Genomic DNA, 10,013 nt, shown 5'->3' with positions numbered 1-10,013 from the left:
AACTAACACCAAAGAAAGTAGGAATCTGGCTCATTGCTTTGTATCTAAGAGAGATACTGATGCTTGTGAGAAATCCTTAACAAACACTATGACAGTAATTACGTCTTTAATGGTTGACTACAGCCAGTTTTCACAAGTGAAAATGACTACCAGAGCTGCAGGCAAGAGAAAACATGGGGTTTGGGATGTCCTAAGATTTTACCCTCATACCACTGATATAAATGGCAGTCTTCTTCCAACAAGAGGTCATTAGGTCAACCAAGTGGTTAAGTTCCAAGTAGCTTAATTTGAGTCAAGAGGACTGCATGGTTGTACAACTATATGAGAATATCATCAGATTTCACAGGCTTGCACACAAATTTTGCTCTTGCTTAACTTAAGTAAGTGTAGATTCTTGTCATTAGTGCAATTAATCTAAATATATACCATTATAATCCTCAGCAGCATTCACCTATTCAGAAGCATGCTCTCTTTATTTTGTGCAGGTAACTTTCCTTGACATTAACAGGAGGGGATAATAGACATGGATATGTGAAGAGAGGTTAATACTCTTCCCCGTGACCTTCCCAGAGTCATCATATTTTCTCAAGCTGACCCCTCATTATGCTGAAAACTGCAAAGAGAAAACCCCACAGTTCCTGTTGCTTTTTTTGTTCACTTCAGAGATTACAGACATCTGCCCTAAGTACATTCTGTTAAAAATTATTTTGAATGTATTCTAAAAATCCACATCATTCCCAAAGAGGGGAATAACACAAAAGAAATCCCAGCTGGTGAGGGAGGACAATGTGCAACATTATAAGCAGAGCTGGAGCTGCCTGCTGTGATTGCCACTCGGAGATAAAAATCATTCCTCACACTTTGAGACAAAAGTAAATGGCAGTTTGCAATGTTAAGAACTCCCGTGGAAATAAGACGAAATGAGATGAGGCTTCCAGACCTGTGAGAAAAATCAATCTGATGGAAAATTGACAAACTTGTTTAACGTGTCGGCACAAGATCTAAGAGTTGACCCACAGAGACCTCCATTTAGGCATACCGTGAAGTTACTGTCAGTTCTCTTAATCTGTTCAATTACACAACAGGGTCTCAAAGGAGACTTTTTACCAAACATCACTTTAAATTAACTTTTCTCCTTCATGTTTTAAACTTTCAGTCCTTCCCCCTGTCTTTGGAGCAACATGGGTAAATTACTAAAAAGCCCACTTGCTTATCAATGTAAATGCTATAGAAACATCAGTTTAAAATTTTGATTGGAAAGAGAGAAGGTTTGTGCAGTTAAAAAGAGAAAAATACTCAACTCATTATATGTGGCCAAATTTATTTCCACTGTAATTTCTCTGGGCAAAGGTCTAGTGTTTTTCTGGTTTGGGGGATGAAGAAATGGTAGTGAAAAGCAGCACACCATCATTTTTATTCCACTAGGAACATGAAACTGTGCCCCTTTTCACAGCCATGAGCCATAAAGAGAAATAGAGAAGGGTTTGAAATGCAAGAAATACCAGTGTACTGACCTGACCTTAAAAGTCTGTCTTTTTTCCTTGAGGAAGTGGAACAGGAATAAAGTAAGAAGGGAAGATGCTAAAGAATCCAAGGGATGAAACAAATTTAACTTTGAAGAGCAGGATTTAGGAGGGAGAGGTTGAACCCCAGATTGCTGGAGAAGAGAACTTGGGCTTTTCCTTCTTCATTATGTTATTAAATGCAGCTTTGAAACAAAATATTAATTTTTCCCCAAATCTATTATATTTGAGTCTGAAGTGAAAGATTCTGAAACTGAACAGAAAGAGCAGCAGGAATATGGCTAATCAATTAAACCCAAGTGCCAAGACTCATTTAGATTGATAAGTATTACACTGCAAGTGCCCAGCAATATTATTTAATAAGTTTATTCTCAGTAAAAGTATGAGTACCAGCAGTAACAGATTTCTGTTAACCGCCAAACTCATGGAGAATGTCCCAGTAGTCACAGTAGTCTGTCTGCTATTGATTTGGAGCAGGTGTGGATCATGTGATGGATCTTGCTGATGAATTCTTGATCTTGTTGATTTCAGAGAAATTAGGCTTTTCACCAGATTCTTTTCTGGTTGTCTGTTTTATGGCTTGTTTTTTCTATTGAACAGATCAAAGCTGAGAAACAAAAATTCGTTTAACATAGTAAGAAATGAAAAATGGAATACCAAGATGAATGATAGTGAATTTTTTTGGAGAAAAAACATAATTGTGAATGAAGCATAAACATTGAGAAGAGATTGCAGTTAGGAAGAGGGCAGAAGCAGCTTTTTTTTTTTTTTTTTCATTCAGAAGGAATTAAGTGATTTTTCTACTGTGCTTGTTAGAACAACTTAAAGGAAGAAGACTTGCTTCTGTAACCACTTAAAATACAAAAAGCCATCAAATTTGTAAGGTCTCTTGTTAGTTTTGTTAGAAGCAGAAGTGTTAATATTGTTGTAGTTTCAACAGCTCTTGATAGAACAAAATACAATCAACTTCTTAAATAGGTAGGACTTAAAATTCTGTTCTGATAAATAGTATGTTCTTGGTCTGGAGATTTAAGGTAAAGGTTAAATGTAATTTATATTAAATGCCTACATTACAAGTGAAAATAATTTCTAAATGTTTTCTCTTGTTAAGTCTCATTGGAAACTTGTTAAAAAGTAATATTACCCCTTTTCTCACTTTCTGACTTTGTTGCTCTTTTCAGCACAAAGCACTTTATAAAAGCTATGCTTCTCAATGAGAAAATGTTATTAACTCTCTTCAGTGGCTTTTTCACAGGCTTCAAAATCTTCAGCCTCCTCAGGGTCTGCAGAAATAGACAAGTTAGACTGAATAGCAGACACCCTTATGTTTGCAGACTTTTAATGCTCTTTGGCACTCTGTAGGTCCTCAGCTCAGACTATGTACACTTAGAGGAACAAATTCTGACCTAGAGGAGTAAGGAGGTAAGTTCCAAGGTGGTGTGAGTATTAAGAATACAACTGAGGTTAAAGGGGCCCAAATTCACGATATCTCCATTTGGAAGAATTGTCAGCTGGTTATCCCTCAACCACTCATCCATTCATCCAAGTGCAGAGATGGCACCTTACTGGCTAGTGACTCCAGCTGCTAGCTCCTGTATGTTACTTATTTGGAAACTACAACAGACACCACAATTTTTAGATATATCTTATGTGTCTAATGGCATTTTAGTTTAAATACTAAGGTCCAAGTTTTCTCAAAATTAGAAGGGTAGCAGCTCTACTCTTTCAAGGAATCTTTTGGTGGATCTTAAAGCTTTGTGACTTCACCTACAAAGAAGATTGAGTACTACTGAGTATTAGCACTAATACTAATGATAGTACAAATGCTAATGCTATTTACTTAGTACTTAACACTAAGTATTTTCTAAGCAAAGGGTCAGGAACAAGGTGTAACTAAGATGATAAATCTCTTTAACACATATATAGGTACATAGATGAATGTAATGACAATGAAATATCCTTCATATTATGTTTTAGATAAGTGATATAAGAATGTTAACATAGTAACGATAGCTTTAAAAGTGGGTTTAACTGAGCCTCAAACAATAAAGACTGTGGTTAAAAAAATACTTTAGGGGTGACTCTAGGCAAGTCAATAAATTAAAAAATGGTCTTTGCAATGTAGCTGCCAGCAAGTTAGGCTGATTGTTTTGCAGACAACCTAAAAGGAAGCACAATCTACATATCACTTGTTTCTTACTTAATTTACTTGTGCTTTCTGGCAGGGGAAAAGAATCATCACTTTATTAGACATCATCAAACAAGGGGAGGGAAGACTAGATGAACATGCAGCAAGGAAGTCCTTATTTTTGCTTTCATTGATGCAGCCTTGACTTACAAAGAGAAAGAAGCAAGAGCGAAATTTCTATGGCCCCTATCATAACAGTATATGGGCTTCTTCTATTAAGTTTCCAAAATGCCTCAAGAACTTAGTCACCTAAGTCACACAGAGGCTTTTGAAATTCTTGCTCTTTGTATAATACCAGTAACATCTGTTAATGATGTAAAGAGTTACCATTTATGGTCATTAGCTGTCCCAAGGGTTTTTTGTTTTCCAGTTCATGTCCCCACGCATTCACACTACAGAAATACACCTTTCTCCTCCCCCAAGTATACTGGGCAACTGCCCAGACTAGAAACAAACAGATGAGCTGTTCCTACTTATGTAGAATTTCTCTTCCTTTAATGTTGCCCTTGCCACTTCCCAAACATATTCTGTCATGTTGGCAAAGATCCTACAGAAGGCATCTTTTTTTGTGCCAAGTACCAAATCTTATCCTTATGTCATGGAATATTGAACTGTAGAATATTTAAGAAAGTTAGATGGCTTTATTTGTTTTTTTAATGGATTCAGATGTAATATTTATCTCCAGTTTTCAAGACTATCAACAGAACTTAATTTAAAAAATGATGGGAACACACACTGACAAACATGCAAAGGTCAGAAAAATAAGTTTCTGAAGGCTGGTAATAATTTCAGTATTTAACAGCTGCCTGCATTTGCTCAGCTCTACCTCTGCTAAAGAGGCTTTCACACATGGAAGATTTACCCAAGATCTATATTTTTCAGAGGCAAATTTTTCATAAGCAAAATTATTGAGCTTAATTTACTGCACATCCTTGCTCAAGCCTTTGTAGATGCAAAGTCACAGGGAGCTGTCTGGCTATATATGATTTTACATGCCTTGCAGATAGCTCAGAGATGCAGTTGCAAAATCTAGCACTCATGGACAGCTGGGAGTTTGTGACAGTCCCTGAAGGACTTTGCATCCATAAACAAATGACTGGATTACACTGATCCATAAATGCATTTTTCTCCTATCTCTGGCTAATGCAGTACAATATCTTCCTACTGTTAACTATTTCTGAAGCCACACACAAGAGAACATAAAGGAAATGGCATATATTCAAACAGAAAGGCCATCAGTTCATTTGCTCTTTATGCTAGCAAAAGACTTCAATACCTGTACTCTTGCAGGAAGTGCTAAGTACACAAATATTCCTTAAGTTCTGCTTTCATATTTTTTTGCTAAACCATAGTGATTCATTCAGACTATAGGGGGAATTGGTGACAACTTCTGCTATAGAGCAAGAAAGTTCAACTCATCAACAAACTGTGGGAATAAAGTTACAGGCTTGAGTTCACCAGCAGTTTCCTCCTCTGTAAGAAGCCCTCATGGTGATGACACCTCCCCATCATCATACTGTTTGTGTCAGTCCGCCTTAGTTCTTTCACTGCCTTGTCCCAGCCCACAGTCACCCTTGCTTAACTGACTGGCAGCTGAGAAGAGAGGCAGGATGAACAGTAGATCTACGGTTATCCCTGTGCTGAGAGCACAGCGGGACTCTGTCACCTGGACTGGTGAGGGGCTCTTCCTGTCCTCTTCTCCACTGGGTGGCTGGGAAAGGGTTGCTGCGCCGCAGTGAGTGAGTGAGACCCACTGTGACAGCAAGCTGATGCTCTGGGCCATGGTGTTGGACAGGATCAGGGTTGTGCTTTGGGACCCATGACACAGAGGAGCAGCTTCTGATAGATAACTGTGATCTGCAAGTATCAGTTGAGCCATACAGGCTATGTCTGTACAAGTAAATTGCTGGCCCAGGACAGCTAGCTCTCTGGTGCTGAGGCTGGTGGGTATAGGACAATGCATGCTTGTGCCATTAAACCCTCCTGCCCTCAGGAAGTAGGAGGCTAATACAGGGATTACCACAGGAAGCCTAAGGAGATGGCTACTGGGCATCCCTAACACCAAACTTGTTTAGGAGAGAGTCAGTAGTCATGGGACAAGAGCCTGTCAGTGACTGATGGAGCAGTCTGACAGCCCAGCAGTTCTTCTGGCACTGCTTGTTATCAGAAGTGTAGCCACAGAAACTAATGTCACATGCTGAAAAATACACAGTGCCTAGTCAGGGGACACCACCAGACTGAAGCTATATCTCCTGGTTTTCAGACCCATTTTATACTCCATTTCAGTCTTACTGCCGTTTTAGACTACATTTCTCTGAACGGTCTGCAGTTTCCCTAGACTGTCATGACTTCTATTGCATCAAAGATATTGTATTAGTATTTATTCACTGCCGAGCCCCTATTTTTCTTTAATAAAAAAGAGTAAAATTGGAAAACTCGTAACAATAAACCCTTTCCTTGTTCTTCTGTTGGCAAGATCATGAAGGCATTTGGACTTCTCTTCACACTTTTGCAGCGTTATTAAAGAGTAATTTTTCTTTAGCTGCAACCTTTTTGATTGCCATTAAAGATTTCCAGATGCATTTGCTTCATAAGCAGGGAGCAAATCCTTCCTTTGTAGCAAGTTTCTCTTCAAGAAAAATATTTTTTTCTATTTTCTAGCTTGCTCATTCACCTCAGTATTTGAGCATCTTTCAAAGTATCAAGCAATGTGATTAACATTCACTACATTTGTTTCTCATCTGTCTCCAAGGAAAGAAGGATATGAAGCATTTTCTTTTGTATAGAAATATTACTTTGCTGCCTATTTTAGAGAAAAAAATACCCATCTCTTAGTGCAGAGAATTATTTAGTTTATATTGCTTCAAAGACCATGCCTCACATAACATGCTTTACTGGGGTTCAGAGAGGTGACCATAGACTGAAACAGCATGAAGAAAATATTTTTGTCCATCAAAGGTAAGGACTGAGATCTTGATCTCGATTCAAGAAGAAGCTAGAGCAAGTCACCTGGGACAAGTTAACTGTGCTCACTGGGAGATAGTGTTGCTAAGATATTTCTTGAAGCTTTCTCTAACACCAAAGGCTGTCGTACTTTGCCATAAAGTACATGATGAAAACATGAGATTATGAAATTTTCAGTCCAGAAACCTTTATAACTTCATAGCAGCTGGAAATGCTCAATAAGCCTGGTTGCAAAGTTTTTAAGACTTCTAAAGCTTATTTATAGACAAACACTTTTCATAAACCACATATAGAGAGATCTGCCTAAACATGGAAGTGGAAACAGTTCAGCTTGCTGTTATTGTTGATTTTTTCCCAGACAAAAATTTGAAACATAATCCCAATAGTAAAACTTTATAAAGCTGGAAAACTTGGATTTACTTTACATAATCCTGACAGCCTTTACAAAAAACCCCCAACCCAAAACTTAAATAAAAAAATTTTGGCTTGACTTCCTTTTTAACAACTGTAGGGATGCAGCTGTTACACAGACCTTTATTTCAGTGCTACCTTATTCCAGTTTGTCAAAGTGTCTCCAGTCGAGCAACCACAGCTGCAGTGGTGGGATTTAGCTTATTTATTCGTGTTAATCTGATCCTAATGCTGACAAAGATCCAGAGGAACAGCTGAGGTATTTGACCGTTCTTCAGCAACTCAGGTCATCTACAGTGATTGCATCTGTGGACAATACATGCAAGGAGCCAAGCACAGGGAAGTAAGGAATCTCAAATCATTTAGTGCCCTCAGTTTTGTTTAAAACAAGACTTGGAAATATAAAAAAAACATAAAATAATGAGCTGTCTGCTAAAAGCAGGACAGACACTCTTAGTATAAACACTGTTTAATGAACAGCCAGTGAATTCTTGTAATTAACTTCGATACTGTCCCCATTTTCTATTCTTCTTTCTCTACTGAAAGTAGAAACAGCACATTTCATTTGTATAAGTTATGATGAGATATTTCGTGCTGTAATACGAAATGCTGGGGCTCTCCAATTTAACTTTGTGTAACACCTCATCTGTGCAACAGCTCTCTTTCCTTTCTCACTTTGTCCTTCAGTCCCCTTTTTGACTTGCAGCATTGCAGCAGTGGATCAAGCATAGCAGAAGTGCTCGAGAACAGGATATTATGTTTTAAATTCCTGAAAGAGTATAAGCAAAGAACATCACAGAAACACAAGAGCAAAATAATCATTCATTTGTTTGAAGTGTGGATATTTGACATACGTGTTTGGATATTTGACGTATAAGTTTCTTACCCTGAGGTTATTGATGCCTGTAGTTTAGTTGAAGATACTTAGTGGAGTCACTCAGTTTGGCCAAAATTTCTTGGCTGTAGAATAAACAAGTCAGAAGTGAAATTTCAGAAATACTTCTCATTACCTAATCATCCTGATCTATAGTTATGAAACAGCATTTTATTTTATTCTTGAATTTATCCCTCCAAGCATGAGGTATATAATACTGTTTAGACATCTGTAAAAAAAATCTATTTTAATCTTTATTTTATGACATGTAATTAGAATATTTTAGTTTGATTTGGACTTGATGTCCAGCATTAAATATTTCTGCATTTCTGTCTCTTTCTCAAAAAAAAAAAAAAAAGGTAAAGAAATTGTGTGCAGTTTAATCAATAAGTAGCTGTCTGTAAAGCTCAAAGTTTTGCTCTGCATACACCCACTTGTCAGCTCAATGCTACTTCCCAGGGTGAGACTGACTAGAAGCAGATGATATAGTAGCTCAAAACCAGTTGAAGCATAAGAGATTACAGGGATTTGGGAGTTTAAAGAAGCATTTACCAGTAAGTCCTTAGCTTAATTTTGATAGACTCTTGCAGTTAAATGTCTATTTCTTTCCTTAGCAGAACTACAGACAATTTAGCCAGTGGAGCTGTTTATGATGTATCAAGCAAAACTAGGAAAACACCACATAATTCAACTAATAAAGCTTCTGTTCCAAACCTGAGAGTAGGCCTCAGTTTTTTTTAGCTTGCAAACTTGATCCAAGATTTGGCCAAACATGAGCTCTTTCCAATTCCTCTCCCCCAATCTGAAAACCAATTAAATGCAGAGTTTTCACATATTTCTCAATGAAAATAAACATCTTGTGATCAATGTCTACACAAACTGAAAAAGAGGAAAATAGTACTTGAACCTTCCACCCCTTATCAGTAAAATTTTCAGAAACAGAAAGCCCCTATTTTAAACAACTTGTATCACATTCTGTAGTCTCAAAATGAAGTACAATACTGATAAAAGATCATTTCAGATCTACTTTTCTACAAAGAAATTATGTTACCAACAGGTATATGGTAATCCAACAGCTAATGTTACTTTTCCTCATCAGATGACTCAAATGTAGTTTTAAGGGTCAGCTGACATCTGTAACCAATGAAGCTGAAGAAAAAAAAGAAGTATATGTTTTTAAATGTCTACATTTATTATAATCGTTTATAACATGATCATATACGGGAACTGTCACATGAATTCATCAACTCAACATTTTTATTTAAGACAGCCATAATATGCTCATTCTGTATTTCCCTATATGATAACCACAGGAGAAAAGACAAAGAAATTAAAAGAAAGGCAGGGTGAGAAGAGGGAAGAGAGAAAAGTCTTCAGACGATGAGCATCTTTTCTACGGGTTTTCATAAAAAAACCCTGAATCCAAACAACAAAAACTAGAAGTCACAAAAATTCACCAAGTACCCCCCTTGTTTAGGTTGGAAAAATACAACTACTCTCACAAAGCATTATTTGTTTTTTAAGTGGTGCCAATCTAAGGGAGATTGCATGCTCAAGACTGGAGCATCTCCCAGGGTGTCCATGGTTTGAAATAACAACTTGATAACTCTGCTTTTAAAATTTATCAGAACTTCAAATAAAATCTCAGTGACCTATACTGCCAATATAGCAAGTCACTCATGGAGAAGACTGGGACAAAAACAAGTACAGGATGAAAAAAGTAACATTGCTTTAAATAATTTTATTTTAATGAACTCTTTAAATGCATCTGCTTTAAAGTCACTCTGTGTTAATATGGAGTTTCATAAATAAGCAGCATAAACCCTCACCTAATTTAAAATATAAATCTGAATATTTAAAAATCGGACATCATGAGAGTCTTTTTACATATGCTTTTACAATTGTTATTTTGCAATGCATTCTTTTATTAGGAAGTATTTCTTTACCAAGGGGGTGGTCAAACACTGGAACAGGCTTCCTAGAGAAGGTGGATGATACCCCAAGCCTGTCAGTGTTTAAGAGGCATTTGGTCAATGCCCAGCATGCCTAACAT

The 10,013-nt window shown here is 37.1% G+C and overlaps 1 long non-coding RNA gene across 1 annotated transcript; it reads right to left on the bottom strand.

The window, feature by feature from the left end:
- Window positions 1-1,876: 1,876 nt before the first annotated feature.
- On the bottom strand, window positions 1,877-8,079 carry LOC141918888 (uncharacterized). Its single transcript, XR_012621823.1, has 2 exons — window positions 7,973-8,079; window positions 1,877-2,130 (listed from the first exon to the last, which is right to left on the bottom strand). It is a non-coding gene; the product is annotated as an uncharacterized LOC141918888 (long non-coding RNA).
- Window positions 8,080-10,013: the final 1,934 nt, after the last annotated feature.

Source organism: Strix aluco, chromosome Z, assembly GCF_031877795.1.
Source record: "Strix aluco isolate bStrAlu1 chromosome Z, bStrAlu1.hap1, whole genome shotgun sequence".
NCBI classification, from domain to species: domain Eukaryota; kingdom Metazoa; phylum Chordata; class Aves; order Strigiformes; family Strigidae; genus Strix; species Strix aluco.
The sequence above is the reverse complement of the archived record's forward strand: the minus strand, read 5'-3'. Positions and strand labels throughout refer to the sequence as shown.